Raw genomic sequence first — 15,000 nt, 5'->3', positions numbered from 1 at the left:
ATGTATACCGTGGAATTTTCTTTGATTATAATCGTTTATTTTAAACTGCAATTCATCTCCTTTGCTTGCAGAAATTTTATAAAACGCAGATATTCTCTTGGGAATATTATAATGCGCTTTTGACTTGACAAGCCGATAAGACATCTACAGTATTTACACATCTCGTGTACATATCAAGCTTGTCTTAAAAATCTACACTCACGAGGCTTCGAAAAGTTGAAGACCTCAAATGTCTAAACCTTCAAGTTTAGTCTACAATTTCCTAATCTTCCTCTTGTGTGTGTATTTTGTATGGTTTATCTGTAGTTTCCTCTTCGGCGGAATGATTCCGCCTTTCGGCCAATCATGAAATTGTTTACAGAGATCATATCAACCACAGACGGAATAGTCCGCAAGTTAACCAATGAAAAGAGGTCTTTCTGATCAATTTCAATTAACACGTCCTCAGTCCTCTGGTGTAATAAACATACAATCGGGTTTTCACTTTGTTCAATTCCATGTATACCGCCGAATTTTCTTCGATTGTAGTTGTTTATTTCAAACTGCAATTCATCTTCTTTTCTTGCACATTTTCTCACTGATATGTTTGCTGTGATGGTCCGAAAGAACACTTCATTCGATTTCGCTAAACACATGCAGAGATTTCATCAAACGCAGATATTCTCTTGGGAATATAATATGAAACATTCCGTCCGATAAGACATCAACAGTATTAACGTATCTCGTGTACATATGAAGCTTGTGTAATTAACAGGTTTGGAAAAGTCAAAGACCCCAAATGTACAATAGAGTACAATTTCCTAAACTTCCACTTGTGTATGTGTTTTACTCGTAATTTTTTTTATATTTTATTTGTAGTTTCCTCTTCCGCGGAATGATTCCGCTTTTCGGCCAATCATCAAATTGTTTTCAGAGATCATATCAACCACATAACAGTACTTAAGTTAACCAATGACAAGAAGTCTTTCTTATCTATTCAGTTACATAAAACACTTCCTCGGATGTTCACTTTACGCACAGGCCAACCTACCCAAAAAGGGAGTACCGGCAAATTCGTCACTTCCTCTGATAGAATTTCAAAGTCACTCACGATCTTTTCATATGTCGTATTGTATGGTTTTCAATTTGTTCGATTCTATCCGGACCTATCCTTGTCGTCTAATTTTCGTCAATTTTTTTGAACAAATTCCTAACTCAATTTGCAAATTCATCTCATTTTCTTTTGTCTGTTGTATTCACGCGATGTGATGGCCCAAAGGAACATTTTATGCGACGCAAAGAGGGTTACATGATAATGAATGATATTTAATGAACGCAGTGGTTTTCTTCGTTTCACCCGAAACTTCCCGCTAGCTAATTTGGCCTTAAGATTTTCTCACTGACACCTACTTACGTATTGATATCCGATGTGTACATATCAAGCGGAAATTTCGTGTCACCAGGTCGGGGAAGGTCAAACAGCTCAAAGGTTCATCTTCTCTTGAGTGTGCGTTTATGTTTGATTGTTTCCAACAACCCTATGAATTCGCCAGAGACACTGTCTTTCAAAAAATGTCTTAAGTAGTAGGCTTCAAAACGATGGTTGTTACTTACCCGAGTCACTTTTTCCTGCCTTTCCTACCACAATCCTCTGCTCGTTTGAAGTAAATAGGCGTCCTTTACGTCGCATCTCGTCGCGTTTGCGAGGTAACTGGTGTTTCAGCAGCTACAGCAATTTACACTAAGTTGCTGTTAATTTGCCGCACTTCGAGTTCATTTGGTGCTTAAAATACACGCATCGAAAGCCCTGCACTAAATCGTTCAGTGCAAGCTGATTTGCCTTCATGGTGCAAAGATTGAGGGCCGGACAGGATCTACTGTTCGCGCTGGCGCGAAAATGTATGATATAACAAATGTATCACAAAGCCATGTAATATATATAGTTTACGTCATAGAAAGTGCGGCGTACGGGGTTTTATGCACGAGTTGTTTGTGTCAAAAACCCGAACGAGCGAGGAACGAGCGAGTGAGGGTTTTTGACACAAACAACGAGTGAATAAACCCCGTACAAAGCACTTTCTATGTCGTAAACTGTTTATTACACATAACATGAGAATTTTCATTAAAATAGTTTTCTGAACGCGAATTATAAACAAAAACTTACTAACAATAGAACCAAATGCAAATTTAATTTAATTCAATAACAAAGTACGATTTGCACGATTTGCACGAGATGCACGAGTGATTGGCATGGAAACGCCTTTACGCTATCGTTGATTGGTTATACTTTCACATGTGAAATAGCTGTACGCCATTCTGATTGGCTGTATAGGCCTTTTTCACATGTGAAAATAAAGCGTATAGATTTGTACAAATGAGCTTTATGGAATAAAATTCTCATGTTATGTGTAATAAGATATATTTATTCATAGCCAGTTGTTAACACAGCCCGGTGGAGAACACTAAAGCTTACCATATTTTATTCACTCTGACAAACAGGAAGCTCCTATTCAGAACCTTTTGCAGTATTTCAGGGCAGAAACATTCCCGCCGCACTTCATTGCATGCTTCTGTGCATTCTTTTTTCCCGGTACGTCACATACACCTTAAAGTGGGGCAATGTCACTAATCGACAGCCTGTTATCGCCTGAGGAGAAATTTCTCCTTTTTGATTTACCGGGCGATTGCAGAGATCAGAGAAAGGCAGCTAAGATGCTGTCTTACGCCTCTTTCAAACAATGCATTATTGTAGGATTCATTTGTGTTTTCTGTTGTCATATTTGCGATGCAAATGAAATTTTAAGTTTTTGCAACCTTTACTAGTCCCTTCCTAAAGGTTTTGAGGTTGCTTGGAATTTAATTTGCCGTTATTTACAGCAACAACTGGATCCGGGTTCTGGGCGTGCCATCTCAGAATTGTTGAAGCTGTCAACTGAATTTACGAGAGAACGAAAAGTCTGAACCCGGCAAAGTGGAAAGTCGTGGGAACGCCGATTTCATGAAGCTTGCGTTAAAGCAAATGTCGGTTCTTTTTACTTTTTATTTCAGGGATAAAAGATTGTCCGATGAGTAAATGTGAAGGCCTGTATTTTGCATTTGCCGTACACCAGTTTTAAGGACGCCGCCTTTTCGAAGGCAGTTGGCATGCACACACACCCACACACTAAAACAAATTGACAAGTCCCTGATTAGTTAGACTCTTTAAAAATTCCCTTTTCTTTGGCCTTATTTCTTTCCGCTCTTTTTTGATGGACGTGCTTCTTTCCTCCGCTTAATTGTTTTGCTTCTTTTACCAGCCTATAGAAAAGTAACACTGGTTAGTGGTGACATTTGATGACCGTGGGTGTGAACTTCGGAACATCAGAAAGACAAATCATGACGAAGCCTTGTTTCACCTGGCTCGATCATGGAGATTGCTGTATGATAGGTTTGCCTTCATTTGCAGGATCACATTTAGTTATACTCCACAGCTTCCACTGCAAGTAGGCTATCTGATGTGGTCAACCAGTTAATCGTCAAGGGGAAATTTCCACTCACTGGTTGGATGTTTTCTTTCTTTTCTAACAGTCGGAGCAAGTTTTTGGTAATGCTACAGTTAGAGCATCAGGCATTATGCCCACACAATGGAAATTGTTTAAGCTCAATGCAAAAAAACGTATCTTTCATTGATTTCGATGAAACGTCCAGTAAAATGTCTCTACAGGACTATATTGAGAGCTCAGCCAATAGAGAGATGAACATTGAAATATGTTCTAGAGAGCGAACTGATCAGCGAGGGATCTAACAATCGAGTTTGGAGGTGTAAACTGATATGACTGTTATATAATTCCTTGACATCCGGAAATAATCTCCGTTACGATTTCTGTTACTTGCTGCAGTTTTTGGTCATTATAGTGAAAGATCGCAACCCGGTGAATCTTGGGGATTGTTCATTAAGTAACACAAAACGTTTCTGTTTCAATGAAAGCTGGTCGTAACGTTTTCGTCAGGGAAAGAAATAACTGATCAGAGACAGAAGCTACTTGACAATGCCTTATCAGTGGAGTTGGGGTTGGTTGTACCATCTTTATCAATAAGACGAAGGGAGGAGAAAAAATACATGTTGAAATTGAAGTGTGACTGAATTCCGTTAAGGTGTGATGAGCGGATATTAAACAACGATGTGCCTGGAGAGTAGTAACTAAAGCTTTATTTAACACGTGCATTTACAGCCCTCAATTGCTGCTCTTCATTCCATTTTTACTGTCTTTTCCTTTCTGGTCTGTCAAAAATCTAATAAAACATTCAGTGCATTTCTCAGTGATGAAAAGAAAAAATGATTTTTGAGTGGACATATGGTGTCTGACATGTGTAGACACGAGGAATATAATGGAAAGTTACCTGTTGTACTAGAAGGCGTTTCTGAGTTGTTTGTCGATGCCTGGTTCGCAATCAGGCTGTCCGTGATGGCTGGCTGTTGTCTTATGAAATCCACCGCCATGACCACTATATAGTCCCTTACAAGTTGACAGATAACATTCAGTAAGTCGCCACCACACCAAATGGCCAAAACTAAAATTTGGGGAAAATTGCTTAATCACTACTTGAATCTGGTAAGGTAATCCATCTGTGGTCTGGCCTAAATGTAGGTACAAAATGGAAAGGATTGAGTACATCGATTATAAAAATTGCTTAGAATAGATCATTAGCTTAAAAGTAATGCATTTCATAAAAAGAACTCACCCCTCCCCCTTCTCCGCAAACGCGTGAGATATTAGGGCCGTTTTTACGAGAGAAAATAAAATAAGCCGCGGCTTACATAAGACGCGAACACCGCATATAAATGGTACAAAATCTACCTTCACCGCTTTCGCAAGCCGCAGTTTGTCCTGGCCTGGAAGTTAATACTCGTATAAATAGTTCCTTTCGCGTATTATGTACGCCGTGGCCAGAGTGAGCCACGGCTTATTTTCACTCGTATAAACGGCCCTATTATGTTATACAAAAGTATAATTACACATTCAAGAGAATTCTGCTTACAGTATCTAGTAGGGCCAAGTGCCCTTCGATATACGCTCCCATTTCTTCCAAGAAGGAAGCCACTTGCTCGTCTGAGAATGTAAGCTGCATGATGATAAAAATTCATGAACGTTCCATGTTTGAAAGCCGATGAAAAACAGTTCTTCGATCATTGCCGGATATTTGTAGGGAAAATTGCCTTACTAATATTAACCAATCTGACGTGATTCCTCTTGGTCTAGTCAGATTCCTGAAACTTGATACTCAACATTGCGGTTATAGGTAACTCTTTTTGGTAACGGAGGTTATTTTCATATTTACCACACCACCAAATTATTTCTCCTCTGAACTCAAGTATCATTAGGATCACCAACTCAGTATATTATTACAATCAATAAGCGCTCATAATGCAGTATTTGCTATTCAATTTTTTTTTCAGTGAAGGAAAAGACATGCCAATCTAATCGAGTTAACGTGTAAGGGAATTAATTAAGCCACTAGCCGAAAACGCAACCCACAGGGTTTTGCACTTCCCGTTATTTTGTGTTTCTTTAAAACATCAGAGAAGTGATCAGTTAACTCTAAATAGAACAAGGTAAATAAAAAGTTGATCCTCGACCTCTGCCACAGTCTATAGCTACAATGTAGATACCAGAGATTTGGGCCGATGTCATCTTTACAAAAATTACGCATTGTAGAAACTGCTTCTTCACATTTTATATATAACTTCAACATGCAAGTTACTACGAAAGACTTACAAGCAAAAATACTGCAGAGCAGGAACCGCTCGCTTGCGATCATTTCGTGTCGTGTCAGTATATACGTTTTTATATATTTAATCGTAAATTTAATTTAAACAGAATAAGTTTTGCCCAAAACTTTTGCATGTATGTAGAGTAAATTTAATGCAAATTTTTACTTTGATTTGTCCGATCTCTGATCTTCTTTCTGGAGTATCTTTTAAATAGGCGGCACCGTTTGGAAAAAAATATTACATTCACGCAATTATGGCCCTTTTGTTTAACGACGAATAATTCCTTTAATGTCTTCGGTTCATTGCGAAGAGTAGAGAAGAGCACCCTAAGATTAAGATTCTAGATTCTTTAATTCGAACCGGTCAGTGCCATTGGTTTTTGTTGTTTTCAACTTCATTATAAAGGAAAAGGAATAGAAAAGAGCAAGCATTCTTTGTGGCAGACGGACAAAAGATACACATAATTATAAAGATCGGTCGAAAAGCGTAATGATTCAGCCGAAGAGGAAACCACAAATAAAACATACACACAAAACATTTGAGGTATTTGACTTTTCCAAACCTGGTGAGCGTAGATTTACTACACGAGATATGTAAATACAGTAACTGTAGATCCTGATGTTTAACTTAATTGGAATGTTTTGAGTCAAAAGCGAGATATTCCCAAGAGAATACCTGCGTTTGATGAAATTTCTGCATGTGTTTAGCGAAATTGAATGAAGTGTTCTTTTGGACCATAACAGCAAACACATCAATAAGAAAATTTGCAAGCAAAGGAAATGAATTGCAGTTTGAAATAAACGACTACAATCGACGGTGTACATGAAATTGAACAAATTGAAACCGGAATCAATAACACTAGAGGACTGAGGACGTGTTAATTGAAATTGATCAGAAAGAACTCTTTTCATTGGTTAACTTGCCGACTATTCCGTCTATGGTTGATATCAACAACGAAAGGCGGAATCATTCCGCCGAAGAGGAAACTACAAATAAAACATACAAAATACACACACAAGAGGAAGATTAGGTAATTGTAGACTAACCTTGAAGGTTTAGCCATTTGAGGTCTTCAACTTTTCCAAGCCTGGTGCGCGTAGATTTACAAGTCACGCTTGATACATGTATGTACACGAGATATGTAAATACTATAGATGTCTTATCGGCTAATAAACTATCGGAATGTTTCGAGTCAAAAGCGGATTATAACATTCCCAAGAGAATAGCTGCGTTTTATAAAATCTCTGCATGTGTTTAACAAAATCAAATGAAGTTCTCTTTCGAACAATCAAAGCAAACATTCCGATGAGACAACGCAAGCAAAGGAGATAAATTGCAGTTTGAAATAAACAACTATAATCGACGAAAATTCGACAGTATGGTTGTACGATATTTAAGTGCGTGACTAGGTAAAAGCGTGTTAATTGAAATAGATCAGAAAGACCTCTTCTCATTGGTCAACTTGCGGACTGTTCCGTCTGTGGTTGATTTGATTTCTGTAAACAATTTCATGATTGGTCGAAAGGCGGAATCATTCCGCCGAAGAGGAAACTACAGATAAACCATACAAAATACACACACAAGAGGAAGATTAGGAAATTGTAGACTAAACTTGAAGGTTTAGACATTTGAGGTCTTCAACTTTTCGAAGCCTCGTGAGTGTAGATTTTTAAGACAAGCTTGATATGTACACGAGATGTGTAAATACTGTAGATGTCTTATCGGCTTGTCAAGTCAAAAGCGCATTATAATATTCCCAATAGAATATCTGCGTTTTATAATTTATGCAAGCAAAGGAGATGAATTGCAGTTTAAAATAAAAGACTATAATCGAAGAAAATTCATGCAATCATGCATTCATACATGGAATGAAACAAATTGAAAACCTGATTGTATGATTTTAAGTGCGTGATGAGGTAAAAGCTGTGCTTAAAATAAACGCCAGAGGACGTGTTAATTGAAATAGATCAGAAAGAGCTCTTCTCATTGGTCAACTTGCGGACTGTTCCGTCTGTGGTTGATTTGATTTCTGTAAACAATTTCATGATTGGTCGAAAGGCGGAATCATTCCGTCGGGAAAACCACAATTAATATAGACCCTCCTGATTGGTTTACAAGCGGAATGTTTCGTGAAAAATAATCCCTTTCAAAAAGTACAGATTTAAATGGAGAAGTACAGATTTAAATGGAGGTCTGTTCCTGGTAAATGTGTGTCGAACAAGGTGGATTGAGCGCATTGATGGTATGGACCGAATTGTGGAGCTTCTTCACCCAGTTGTGGCTACACTTGAAGACATTTCAATGAACAGAAATTCTCCTGGCGATGGGTCGAACTGGAATCAAAACAGTAGAAATGATGCACAAGCCTTAATAAATGCAATTACATTTTCCTTTATTATTACTGTTGTCATTGTAAGACACATTTTAGACTTAACCAGGCCACTCACAGTTAGGCTACAAAAGAAAGCAATGGATCTTCTCAAAGCAAAAGAGGAAATTCTTCTGTTAAAATCAGCCTTAAGAGGAATGCAAACTGACCTTAATACCAGTCACCATGCTCTCTATGAAGAAGCTGTTACTCTAGCAAGACGAGTTTCAGTACAGCCAAGTATGCCCAGGATAATTCAGAGGCAAGTTTACAGGAACAATGCACCAGCCCCAACCCCTGAAGACTATTACAGAATCAACCTGACAACAGACTTCCTTAACCATGCTCTCATGCAACTGGACAGCAGATTTAAAGATGATGTTTTTGTTTGCTACAAAGGATTTTCTGTGATTCCTTCTATTTTGTTGGCTACTGACCCTATTTGGAAGGATAATGTTAGGGAATTTTGTGATCATTATAGACAAGATATCCCTAATTATGCAGGTTTACCAGCATAGCTTTTGTTATGGGAAAGAATGTGGAAGGAGAAAAAGGATAGAAGAGAAGACATCCCTGACAGTATAGGTCCCACCCTGGAACAAATTGACAAGGATGCTTATGTGAATATATATACTATGCTTCAAATCCTGATAACCATTCCTATTTCATCTGCGTCTTGTGAAAGGTCCATCTCAACCCTAAGAAATTTGAAGACTTATTTGAGAAATACAATGGTGCAGGATAGACTGAATGGATTAGCACTGATACATGCCCATAGAGAAATGGAATTAGACCTTGAAAAAATTGTAGATTTATTTGCTAATTTACATCCTAGAAGAATGAGAATGGAAAATATTTTAAATGAATAATTTTGTACCAGACAGTCACTGGTGTTCTAGAGTACTTGTGAGTTATGTTCTACCAGGATTATATAAAGTAATCCTTAAACTGGTGGAGAACAGTACAGACACATAGGTGGTGCCTGTCAGTTGTACAATTGTATTAGTAATCTCTGGGCAAAAACTCATTGTTCAATATTTCTGAGTTATGTTTCCACTGACACTGGGTGTTCAATAAGCTTAAATGGTTTTTACATATTCTCTCGGTCTGAACTCATTGCACCAGATCATTTCAAATACACTGATTTATAAGGCTGAAGAAGGCAAGTATGATTCCTACTTTTCACTTTCACTTTTCTGTATACATTTTTATGACAATCAGTCTCTTAATATTCACCCACTGATAAATCTTGATATTTGTTTTCTCCTCTATTCCCACTAAAACTGAGACCATTCCCACTGGAAAGTTATTTGCACTCCCACAAGCATCCAAGACAGCAATCCAGGCAGCACAATTCCACTACATCTTCAATGCAGGTAACCCTAAATGCTAGACTCCTTAGACACAGACATGCAAATTTCTAGACCAAAAAATGTTACTTTGTATAGCCAAACACAGTATAACTCTATTGCTTACTTTCATGTTATTCTGGTTTGTCTGGTTTTATCAGACAAGCCAGAATAACATGAAAGTAAGCAATAGAGTCGTTTGCAACTACTGTTAAGACAAAATTATCCCTTTCTGAAGGAGGTGCTGCTTATGTGTCTGAATGGCTTGAGGTGCTATCAGAATGCAGGAAAATGGCATTCTGAGAGCACCAAATCTCAAATTTTCTTGGGGGAGCATGCCCCCAAACCCCCCTAGTTTAGTTGGTGCAAATCACTCATGTAAAATCCTGGATCCACCCCTGTGGCCCCTTAATAATGAATGTTGAAGATGATGATCATTATAATGATGATGACTGTGATGGTGTGCTGTTGATGTGACAACCCTTTCAGGACGCAATTTATTGGATGAATTTCAATTATATATATACAATTAATTACACTGGTTCCACATGTTGTTCTCAACAAATAAATATCGCTTTTCCGCCCCAGTTTTAGGATTAAGTCAACACTTTTTTAAAACCTGGTCACTTTGTTTGAGAAAATAACACAATGCCGGTTTCCAAAGAAACAAAATTTTTCAAAGCGCATTCAGTTTTTTTTCGGATCCGGTCATCGTTGTAAATAATGGAAATGTCCCTTAACCCATTCACACCACTAATCTTAAATCTAAAACTTAATCTTAAACTATTTCAACTTCTCTTCTCTTCGTATAGGAATTATAAAAAAGTTTGAACATGTCTATTTCAGCAAGCTAAAGTCAAACGGAAGAGTCTGTGCTGTTTGTTGGTGAGTTTTAAAGTGCCTCTGATGTAAAAAATATCTTTTGCTTATTTCAAAGGGGCAGTGTCCTGGATTGTAGTAAAAATCTGAAAAGCAAAGGAGACCTGTTTACTGATGGCAAACAAAAATGAATGGCCAAAGTTACTTCAAAATGGCTATTTTAACTCACAGAAACCATTCTTAAGTGTTTTTGGTTACTCGTAGCCTGAGAAGATTAATTTGAATGCCAATCAAATACTCCCTTTGCATCTTAGATAAATTCCGTAATAACTTACATGGTGTAGTGTGGCTCATTTTTCTCTTAAAATTTGATAGATTTTAATCAGTCACTGCGGTGATACAGAAGCAAGTTAAGAATGAAAAATCACCGAAAATTGATTTATTAATTAAAGTTATGGGCAAAATTAAAGGGATAAAGGAATAATTCCCATGATACTACCCCTTTGAAGACCTTTCAAAATGATGAAGAATGGTGTTTTCTATTTTGGTATTCCTTCTTTGACGTTCCAGAGATATTCACGTTTTTGTTAAAAATTGGTGACGTCACAAACATTGCAAAATGACTGTAATGAATCACAAAATAGAGAATATCTCCGAAAATATTGGAGTAATGATATTCAAACTTGGCACCAGTAATAAGACACAAAGTGAGACCCCTTAAGATGTTGCTATGGCTACAGTCTTGTTCCCAGTCCCTTTCTGCAATGAACCAAACATTTTGGACTTCGAACAGATAAGTACAGGCAGATGGTCAGACTTTAAACGCATGTGCTGCCCATGTTTTACATCTGTATAAGCTTACCGACAGTGGACATGTCTTATTACGACAATAAACGCAATAAACGACAAAATCAATCCTGCGTTAAATAGATGCTGCAGCAAAAATGGCTGCCATGGCAACAGCAAGATGTTATCATTTTTGTGTCTTGCTTGATGTAGATTACTGCTGCCAAGTTTGAACATAACTTATCCAATATTATTTTTCAGAGATATTCTCAATTTTGTGATTCATTACAGTTATTTGCAATGTTTGTGACATAATCAATTTTTAAGCAAAAAACGTGAATATCTCTGGAATGAAACAAGATATTCCAAAATAGAAAACACCATTGTCAATCATATTGAATGTCTCTAAAGTAAGCAAAAGATATCTTTCACTGTGAAAATAGTTTACTTTTCTCTATGACATGTCAACACCAACAGTTTAGGTCCACTCAAAAATCCCTTAAAGGGTTAACCTATTCTTGGTTTTCACTCACATGATCAACAGCCATGTTTTATAACAAAAACAAAAGAAAACGTTCGTATAATGACAGAGTTCAATTCCCAGAGGACCTGGTCGGGATGCCAACATGCTGCCGTTTCTTTGTTTGGGGACACCAACATGGTGGCCGTGACACCATGTGAAACCCGAGAATTCCCTCCTGAGATTGAGAATTATAGGCTTCACTCTGTCTAATGCCAGACGATTTTACTCGCCTTTGGGGGCTGCTTCTGCTTCTTTTTTTTTTTTGAGGTGGGGGGGGGGGGGTGGGGGTGGTGGTGTGAATGGGTTAAGAATGGGTTCAAGAGACAACTGGACTTTTCATTATCAGAAAAGATTATGTGTGATCTACATATACACAACTCCCATAAAACTAATAATACAAACGAATTTAAAGTGATGATAAATGATAGATAACTGATGATAGATCACTATTCTTCATATAAAAGTGTCCCAGACTTAATAGGAATCTCACAAACTTTATGAAATTTAACCACGCTTTATCTTGGTCCCAGTTTCTCCTCCGAAAAAAATTAAATGTCCCCTCCCCTCCCCCCCCCCCCACGGGGTTTACATTGATAGGTGCATTATTTTCTTAAACAAAGTGCCATGTTTTAAAAAAATGTTGACTTAATCCTAAAACTGGGGCGGAAATGCGATAGTTATTTGTTGAGAACAACACGTGGAACCATGCAGTGTAATTGTATAATAATTGAAAGGGTTGTCACATCAACAGCACACCATCACAGTCATCATCATTGTTATTGATCATCATCTTCAACATTCATTATTAATGTTGCTAATCCTTTGGCCCCTAAGAGGTTCCTATTGATGAGCAAAATCACCTGGCATTAGACAGAGGAAAATCTTTAAGTGGCCATTGTAGTACTAGTAGGGAGAAGGTTAAAGCTTCTTGAAACCCCTTTTTTTCCTAGTGGCTGGTCAAGAAAGCAATTGAAATGAAAGAAGAAATGGCTGACTACATTCGAGAGTTTTTTGTGTCTCAGTTTAACAAGCACCACTCAACACCATTTGAACATAAACATTAAGCATACAGTTAATTGAAGGTGGAGTTCTCATTTGCTCAACAGCTAATTGCTGTCAAGTACATGACACATGAAAATTATTCCAGTTTTATTGTCTTCATAAATATTCTCTTTAGGATAATGATTACAGGATAACAAGGATTCAGCCAAAGTGTGTAAGTGGAGTGGAACTTCTAAAGGTAGGTATATGTCTATGAAGACTTTATTATTATCATTATTATTATTGGGGATTTCAATGTAGTCCACTGAAAAGTAGGTAAATCTGTTAGTTGAACACTCTCTCGCCGCGTGGCAGTATCTCACGGTTTCTTGACGGGAAGGCCTGCAATTTGATCACCATTGACGGGATACATCCACCGTTCTTTGTGTGAGACAACGGCGACGGCAACGAGAACGTCATCGCAAAATATATATTCGCGTTATTTCAATCGCTTCGTGACTATGTCAACCTTGTTAATATGACTGGGGTGTGGTAGTTCCTAAAAAATGACACTGGTAGGAACGGCGCTCAACTTAGGGCAGAAAATGAAAATTTATCCTCAAGTAATGACGTTGTTCATAAAACCTCAATGGCTATTTCATGTTGTAGTTTTGCTGACGACGGCAAAGAAATGGACAAAAGTGGAAACCCCTCGTGCAGGGCGTGCAAAGCTATTGTTATTGCCCACTAAAATTGCAAATTTGTTACATTCTCGTTGCCGTCGCCGTTGTCGTTGCTTAAGCTCCATATTAACTCAAAGGGGATGACCTTCTTTCCGGGGCAAAAGTCCAAATGGAAATAAAGCGCCTTTAGCGAGAGTCTTCGATTTGTAGTTTGAGGTGGGGCATTTCTACAAAATGAAGACCTTATTGGTTTTATTGTTTTAGCGCCGAACAATGCCTTACAGAATGTTTTAACATTTCTTAAATTAGTTGAGATTCAAGTCTTCGTTTTTGGCTCTTCGGTCTTCGTTTTGTAACACCACCTTTAGGGAACTTAAGCAACGACGACGGCTACGGCGACTGAAGACACCACAAAGCAATAATATCATTGGTTTAAAGAGAAAAAATAATCGTGCTGCAAGTGAGGCACGCATTTTGACGCATATTTTTGCGGTATTCTGCGTAACAACGACGTGGAATCATCAAATTTGAGGCTTTTACGACAACGTGATACAAATTGAAACCTCTCGTACCCAATTTATTGTTAGGATACTTCGCCCACTATTGTACGACGTGAACGAGATGCAATGATCGCGAAAGAGTGACGTTTAAGTGACGTTTTGGTACATGTCGCCGTCGTAAATCATAAATTAGGGAACTTACGAAACGACGACGCCGACGGCAACGACGACGCCACAAAACAACAGGTTTAGTGAGCAAAAACAATTGAGAGATTAAGCACCGCGTATTTTTTCCCCGCGAACGGCAGGGAAGGTCACGTGACCTTACATTTCCCGCGTTTGCCGTTTGCCGGCCGTCGTTTCTACTCGAGGAGGACATTTTTCCCGTTTGTAGGGAACGCCAAAACGTGAGTATTTGTGGCCCATTTTTACCAACTATTTCTCCATTTTGATCACTTGCTTTTATAGCTAAGCTTCATTTATCATCCTACTTCTACATGAACTGCTTATAAAGCTAAAAGAGTTTCAAATTCAAGCGACAAATACATAACTTCTCTGTATCCATTTTTCCTAATCGCAGTGAATGTCGACCGAGAACATTTGCCTTAGGAAAATTAAGAAATATGAGCCTGGCCTGTACTGAACTGTAACTGTATTTCAGTTAATATTTTAAACAATTAGTTGAAAAAGTTTCTTTTTCAACGAACATTTAGTTAATACCGTGTCGTCGAGAAGCTTAATCAGACGAACATCGCGGGCGGAACGGCAAACAACAAACGGCTAGCCGACGTTCAGCGTTCGCCGTTTTCGCGGTGCTTAATCTAACTATTGGCTCTGCACGCTGTGCACGTGCGTTTTACATTTTGGTACACTTCTTTGCGGTCATCTCCTAAATGACGACGTGAAATGACCAAATTCAAGGTTCTGTGGAGGACGTTGGCACATGACGTCAATTTTTACTTCTCCCGCTGACTTCCAACCCACTCATACCAGTTTAATTCCTCGACAGTTACTACACATTTTAACGCGAAACGACATGAAATAGTTTTGTGGTGATATGAATAACGCGAACTCCTATTTTAAACGAAGTCGTCGTAGCCGTCGTCGTCCTCGTTTCGTAAGCTCCCTAAATTATTAGGGAGTTTAAGCAAAGACGACGGTAACGGCAACGAAAACATGACACCAATTATTCCGTCTTGTTGCCGTTATACAATACGGGCGAACTATCCTGTAACTGGATGGGTACAAATGGTTAAGTAA

The 15,000-nt window shown here is 38.2% G+C and overlaps 2 long non-coding RNA genes and 1 pseudogene across 6 annotated transcripts in view; 2 read left to right on the top strand and 1 right to left on the bottom strand.

Annotated features, from left to right (window-relative positions):
* Nucleotides 1-1,449, bottom strand: part of LOC138039956 (uncharacterized) — an 18,931-nt gene extending 17,482 nt beyond the window's left edge. The window contains exon 1 of the long non-coding RNA XR_011130665.1: nt 1,394-1,449. This is a non-coding gene — a long non-coding RNA (uncharacterized lncRNA). The remainder of the gene's footprint in view (nt 1-1,393) is intronic.
* LOC138039913 (52 kDa repressor of the inhibitor of the protein kinase-like) overlaps nt 1-12,820 on the top strand; it is a 14,582-nt pseudogene extending 1,762 nt beyond the window's left edge.
* The window catches only part of LOC138039931 (uncharacterized), a 141,375-nt gene that overhangs the window by 67,111 nt on the left and 59,264 nt on the right, over nt 1-15,000 (top strand). The gene's annotated exons all lie outside the window — the stretch shown is intronic.

The sequence above is a fragment of the Montipora capricornis genome, chromosome 1 (assembly GCF_036669925.1).
Source record: "Montipora capricornis isolate CH-2021 chromosome 1, ASM3666992v2, whole genome shotgun sequence".
Taxonomy (NCBI): domain Eukaryota; kingdom Metazoa; phylum Cnidaria; class Anthozoa; order Scleractinia; family Acroporidae; genus Montipora; species Montipora capricornis.
The sequence above is the reverse complement of the archived record's forward strand: the minus strand, read 5'-3'. Positions and strand labels throughout refer to the sequence as shown.